Below are 7,512 nucleotides of genomic sequence, written 5' to 3' on the forward strand. Positions count from 1 at the left end.
TCTGTTTTTGCAGTATAAAAAGTTATAGTTCAATTTCCTGTATGTCTGTCAACTTCTAGTCATAAAGCAGAAAATGGAGGGAAAAAAATGACATAAGTTGTAGTTACTTCACAACTTGCCCAGACTTTGTGGTTAGCTTGCCTACTGACTGTTAATGTTGCTCAGTCTGATTCCTCGGGGAAACACAGATGCATCACTGATATTTATTATGCCCAAGGTCCCACGTCCAAGTTATGTCAAGGACGTGGTCTTACTTCTGGGCATTCTTGACATTTCTATTTATAAATATCATATGGTCACCGCCATCGTTACAATTGAAATACCTCTGCCTGGCCATGGAGACGAGAGAAGCAGAGGTGGGATGTCTCGTCAATGAACTGGTTGCCTGAAGCTCAAAGCAGTGAGGCAGGCTGAGTGGGCATCGCATGTCACTGTGGGGACACACAGACTTTCTGGGTAACGGGTGACTCCTTCTGAACCACACGCTCAAGGCACTTACCTTGCCCCATTGACTGCCCAAAGTGTTCCTGGTAGGAACTGCCTGTTCCTACCCGCTGTGTTTGCCTCAGGTGGAAAGAGAAGGTGGTCTGGATGCAGGTCTAAAACCTATACGTTGAGGGGAGGGAATGGCAGAATTAGGATCAGCTCTCTGTGGGGAATGGCTCATTTGGATCTGTATTTATAGGGCTCTACTGTTGCAAAAACCGGGGAAGGATTTTTCCAGTCGTACAAAGAAGGATGAGGCTGGATAGAAACATAGAGAGACCGGTACAAAGTGGGGAGGTGCAGCCTTGCATCCCCCATGCCATTAGTGTGCAGACCCCCTTATCAGTAACAGAAAGGAGAATCAGATTCCATGACGCTGTGAGACAGGAGGAAAGAACAGAGTAAAGCTGTGACAAGCATGTTGTTCAGCCTTGGGAAGAGCAAACCTCGAAGATGTACCCTGATCCTGCCACATGAGCTCCAGGCTTGGAGGTGTGAGGGGGAATCAAAGGACTCGGGGAAAGAGAGGGCATGAAGGAGGAGGAGCAAAGCAAGAAGTCCTGGGAAAGGGGCAGTATGGAAGGACTTGGGGTATTTCTGTGGGTAGCAGGGGAATAGGAAGGGCAGGCTGACAGGGAGGTGAAGGATAGGGATGGGGATGGGTTTTCTAATGGCCAAGAGACAGGTATGGATCTCAGCTTTATACAGATTTCTGATTGTGGCTTTTTGGGTGAGAAACCTTTCCATTCCTGCCTGCAACTCCTGTTCTTATGAGGAGGAGAGGGAGTCAATCGGTTTTTGTACAGCTAGAGAGACACATCAGTGTTTTACCCTTCACAGTCTGAACATTTTTCTCCAGCGCCTTTTGCACCTAGGCCTGACTTACACCTGGAACATGGTGGCACCAGCTACACATTCCTTACTCTGGGGAACCTGCGTAGGAAACCTTGTGGGATCCAGTTCAGCTAAGCTGGGCACTGCCTCACACATTTGGCTTCTTGTGTTAGGTAAGCAATCCTCCTTTCCCAAAATACCTTCTAATATCTTCCTATATTCAATGCAGAGGAAGAGAGAGCCTTCATGGAGAGTTAATAAGGTATTTCTATTATTTCATTCTTTCATTGATCTTGGGTACCTGCAGAAGAAGATCCAGTTAAGTGTCTCACTATCTCCACTGAAAGTCTCAGGGATTCACTGCTCATGCCAAACTCCTCCACTCATTTCAGATCCAGGTCACCCATCCCTCTTTGGAGGAGAGGAAATACTATGATGGGGTCTGTTTTCTACACAATAATCTAGTGCTTAGAGCCCTGGCACAAGAACTGGGAGACAGTCTGAGGCTCTGCTCGGCCTGAGATGGGTGGGACACACTCTTCAGGGAAGTATGAGGCTACAGAGTGTCATGAGGAGCGATGGCTTTCACTACTTTTGAATCACGACCATTGGGCAGCTGTGCCAAGCTCACATCCCAGAGAGGAGGGAGGCAAGGAGTCTGTATCTAGCACAGCTGTTAAGGCACTTAAGAGTGAAAGAAAGCCTGTGCTACTGATAGTTTTCTACTGAAAACAACAAAGATTAGGGAGGTCTTCTAGTAGTGTCATTTAAATAATATTTGAAATGCTTCTACATCAAATACCTGTCTGCTGTTCCATCCCTCACTTCCAGAGGGTGGTTTGTTCATTGCAATAAAAACTCCAGTTATCTTAAAGTCATTATATTCAGGCATAGCCAGAACATTGGGACCAACAAAAAGCTGAGCTCTTACGGTTTTCCAAAGAGCAGATGTTTTTGTATGCTCCAAAGAGGAGTTAGATTGACCAATAGTGACAGTTGGTTGCCTAGCTAACCACAGACTGTTCCTCAGTCATGCGGTAACTTCATCCGTTAACTTCTTTTGTGTGCATTAAACAGAATTCTAGTAATAAGTCATAACTGATGCACAGGAGATCAAGGTGTTTTGATACCACTGCAGATTGTGTAATATAGAAATTTAGACTTCTCTAGATCAGCTAGAAGAGCTGTAAGACTGCTAAAGTAGATCCACCAAAAGGAGGATTGCCAATGTTTAGATGAAGTTCTATATGTGTAAGTGCATTTGTAAGAGATATATTGCATTATAATTAAAAAATAAACTTTTGTTCCACCTATAGATCATCTCAACCAGTAACAAATGGACACATTTTCAAAAACTTCAAGCAATATGGAAAAAGTGTCTAATCAAGTTGACAGCTTTAATCATTAGGTAGTTATCTAGAGTAACCAGGGAGAAATGATAACATGAGATCAAGAGCTGCATGGACAAATTCACCCTTTACCTTATCCCCAACTTGACACCTAATTGAGGATATCAGGCTAGGAGTGCAGAGTCCAGCCCCTTCATGTGACTGTGCCAGTGGTCAGCAACCACTCTAGCTGGCAGATGCGTAGCTTGGCTTGAAAACTCCTCTGCACAGGCCACGCTAGCCCAAGGCTTCTTAAACAAAGGATATCTGAAAGGAACTGAATTATACTTTCTAGAGACAAATGGCAGGAGTGATCTTGCCAAACTTGAGATGTCAAAAAGGTAAGCATCAAAGTTAAACTATTTTCACTGCTCTTCCTTTATAGTTAATGGAGAGAAACAGTTCTAATGATCACCCCATTTTTTAACTGAAGTACAAACATTTACAATAAGAGTGCTTGAAAAGACACAAAAGTAATGGTAAGGAAATATGAGAAACCTGCAAATGTTGCACTACAAGATGTGCTATGGCATCTCTTGCAGGTTGAAGAGCAGTAATGATTCAACCATTCATCCTGCAGAACACTATAAACGTGACCTGTGGTTATAACAGGGCCAACGTTTCCCCTGCACAGTTTTTTACATGTGTTGACACCTTCCCCAACCCACCCAACAAGCCATTAGGAAACAAATCCTTTTCAGTTTGGTAGTGCTATTCGAACAAGCACAGGTCTGTACACATTCGGCAACTGTTCCTGAGAAGATAATGGGCAAATCACTTTATTGCACATCCTTCCACAGCTTGTGGAAATGTGTTTGCTGGTCTCCTTCTCCTTCCCTTTTTGTACTCTGCTTCTAGTTTGTTTCAGGGTCTGAGGTCACCCAAAACATTCCTGGTGTTCCCTTGTGTGAGGTCCCCTCACCGGTGAAATTTCTTGGATACCTCCAGGGTCTTCTGGAGGGAGCATCCAGAGATATCTTGGCATTTTCTACACTGCTACGCCACAGTGAGAGACAGAAAGCAGGGATTCAGTCTCTGACATCTCAGTCAAAAATACCAAAATACCTTCAAAAAGCAGCCTGGAAACTAGCAGAATGTGTGCCTTCTGTACACAAACACCCATGAAATCAGCAGAGAGAGAGGTTTACAGAGAAGCAGCTGACCTTCTTGATGTTAGCAGGAAATTTTGGCTAGAGGAGACAGGACTAGAGAAGAAAGTGAGGACCATGACTGCTTTCCAGGACTGCTTTCCAGGCAGGCAAGAGCCTGTGGTCATTTAGCCACAACGGTGGCCGTTGATCCTGTGGACTCCTCTGTGGCGCACAGCATCTGCCATTCCCTCTGTTGCCAAAGCAGAGGCATAGGTGATACCAAGGGCCTGGGCTCCTGGGAATCTTACTATCATGATTCTTACAATGCAATCTGTCTGGCCTGGATGAGCCGGGTCTTGGGAGCTATGCTGTCTTTCAACACCTTTTCACAGATGGCAGGTGACTGAAATTGATTCCAAGCTAATTGACAACCCTTTCCACCCAAAAAGCACCCTGTTTTTATTCTGAGGGTTCATTCTGAAGATGTGGGAAAGCCTAAGGACTATAAAAGCATGAAGAACTAAAGGAAATTGGAGGGAGCAAGGAGCCATTGAGCTGAGTGGGGACGAAAAGAAACAGCCAGTGCAAACATTTAGGTCCTAGACTGTTCTGCAGGGGTAGGGAGATTCATGGATTGAATCTACAGATGCCTGGCTTGCTGATGGTGCCTGTGAGGTTTTTTTTTTTTTTCCCACTTCTCCTGTGTTTTTGATATGATGAAAAGAAAATCCTCCCCCACAATGGATGAGGGTTTGATCCCTGACAAAGGTACCGTGGTCATTGCAAGAGAGATACAGGAACATGGCCATCAGGGAGCAGGGGATGAAATGATCTCCCTTTTCCCTTGGGATGGAGCTGGGAAAATGTGGAGAAATGTCTAAATCTGAAAGCCACCTGCCCACCTTTGTGTTACTGCTTGTGGTGTGAGCAGTGCTAGCAAACATCCCCTCGTTTCCTAGAAAACACACCCAAGGTTCAGCCATAAGAATGCCATGATAATTGGTTTTATTAACGAGGAGAAAGAAATAATTTCTGTGGTGATGCCTGGTTTGCATTTATTTTTTTTGCAGATGCCGATGCTTGCTTCATTGCAAAGGAAGTTCTCAAGAGTCTTCCATTGCAGCAGGAGCCAGTACCACCAGGAGCAATGGGATCAGGGTGATTCAAAAGACATTGGGTAGATGCAGAAAGGATTCCCAGATGCAGAAAGAGAGTCATCAGGCCCTCCACCCCCTGCATGATGAAAAAGAGAGAGTTTTAGATTACCCACCAGTGTGTTTTCCATGGTGATGTTATGTCTTGGGACCTGTCTGCTTTATTTCATGACATCACACCAGAGTCTGCCATGGGATGGGAAAGCCCCCTTAGAACCCTCTGTGCCAGCAGAAGGGGCACCATAGAAGTGAGAAGGGATGGTGTCAGGTGCTGTGCCTCTAAGAAGCTGATCTGGAAAGAAGATAAGGAGGATATCAATTAATCCCAAAGTGATTCCTGCACTTCCACATACCTTCTACAGCAAGAATTTCCATTTGGACATGTTCCAATCCAATAATATGGACGTCGACATATCCCTGGAAAGCAGCGTCCGTTTTGGGCTGTGCAAGGATTGAAGAAGCCAGGATTGAAGGGCTGCCCTGAACAGTGAAAATAATAGAATAGTCATTTGATGTGAAAATGATCAAAAGTGATTGCAGTGAGGGAGATATTCACACTCTTTCTCTCCTTCTCTGATTTCTCTCCCTGTCTCATTCACACCTTACCTGCAACTCCTTGGAGCACCAGGAAGAGGACAACCAGGAGCAGATACAGGATCCTCATGGCTGTAACTGGGATGTGGATTCCTTGTCTGTAATGAGGAGAGACCCCAAGACCAAAAGATGCTGAATAGAGGGTCCCCTCCTGACTGGGAGATGAGGATCGGCTTAAAACATGTCTTGACCAAAATTGTACATGTTAAAATAAAATGTACTTGAATGAGGACCAGTGTGGAAAGTCCACCTTTGGTGGTATTCAAAAATCCACTGGACACAGTTCTAAGCAACCTGATCTAATTGGCCCTGTTTTAAGCAAGGATTTGGAGTGGCAACCTCCACAGCCCCTTCTAAGTTAAATTATTCTGTGATTCTGTGATTTTTTAAAATATCTTATCAGTCTTCTTACATTACAAAACAATATTCCAGACTTGTACAACACCAGACAGGTTATACTGGAACCAACACAGACCAATCCCTGAATTATTCATCTATACTCTGCTGTAGTTCACAAAGTGTTCATAGACTGAGTCAACAATTATCCACATGATAGTCCAGAAAGGATATCTATTTCTTTTCAGCATCAATTCAGGTAACAACTCACTCAAAATGCAGCTTGAATTTGGATAAGATATACAGCTCAAAATGCAACTCTGAACTCCAATGCTGGATAGACACCCCTTTCTAGGAAGCTAGCCATTTCTTAAATGACAGGAGCTGTCTATCTCTGATGTCTAGAATGAAGGTTTTGAGGCCTCTCTCTACTCACCCGGGAAGTCAGCAAACACAGTTCCCTCCTGCAAACTCTGCAAGCAACCCACAGTTCTGTGGGACAGGTACAGACTGACCGTACTCTCTGGAGTAAGGAGGTGGAAGGGGTTAATGAAAGCAGAACACTTGTTAGATTGGAGATTAATGAAAGAATAAGGAGTGTATAAAGATGGGCAGGTGAGTGTGCTGTCCAGAACCAGGCACAGAAATAGTTACCAGGGGAGGAGATGGAGGATCACCTTTGCTGTCTGTCTCTTCTCCAGGGGGTGCCCCAGGCCCCAACACCCCCTTTTATATAGTGGCTTGGGAAGGACGCCAGAGCAGTCAAGGGCCAATGAAAAAGCCTTTTCCAGTCAAATTTGTCCTCCGCCTTGGTGTTCTCCAATGAGAAAGGATGCTCCTCTTTGAGACTGTTTTCACCGCAAATCCCCAGATCTTTGTGCAATCCATCTTGTGCCATCCTAGACTGTGCAAGATACGTTAGGCCACAGGGTTATGTAAAATACCTGGGAAATGCAATGCCTGCTGTTTAGGTCCTCCAGGCTCCTTATTCCGTGTTCTGTGTGCAGCTTAATTGTCTAATTTGCAGCCATAACATTCCTTCATAACATTTTGTCCATTATGTCTAAGCTTCTGGTTGTCTTTTCTCCATGACAACAGAAKAAGTACTGATTTCTTTTCAGCTTATTAGTTACATAGTTTAGTGTATAACACTATATGCAATTACAACATGTATACATCTTTAGTGTGAAATTTTATCATTTATCGCATTTTCACCTCTATTGCTTCCTCCCTGGATTACTCTTAATTTTTTTCTGTTGTCCTTTCTGATATCAGCTTGTATTCAATCTTTCTCAGGCTGCCCAGACTCTTGTAGGATAACCAGCACTCCTGCTGACCTCATATATATTTTCCAAATTCTCTAAAAAAGATAAGCAGGTTATTAAGAAGAAATTTCTAGTCTTTCTAGTTTGAAATAGCAGTCAGAAGTCATGCATTCTATCTCTATATATGTGTGCATATTTGCATATACATATTATACATGGATAAGTGTATATACAGACATTCAGACACTATATATGTACTTCAAAGGTTGTCAAGATTTTATGCTTAGCTTAGCCATAAATGCTTTTGCTGTTACTCCTTTCTGGGACACAGATGCAGCCATTGCTATTTCACAAGTGCTTTGGC

Source organism: Apteryx rowi, unplaced genomic scaffold, assembly GCF_003343035.1.
Source record: "Apteryx rowi isolate R43461 unplaced genomic scaffold, aptRow1 scaffold_1341, whole genome shotgun sequence".
Classification (NCBI taxonomy): Eukaryota; Metazoa; Chordata; class Aves; order Apterygiformes; family Apterygidae; genus Apteryx; species Apteryx rowi.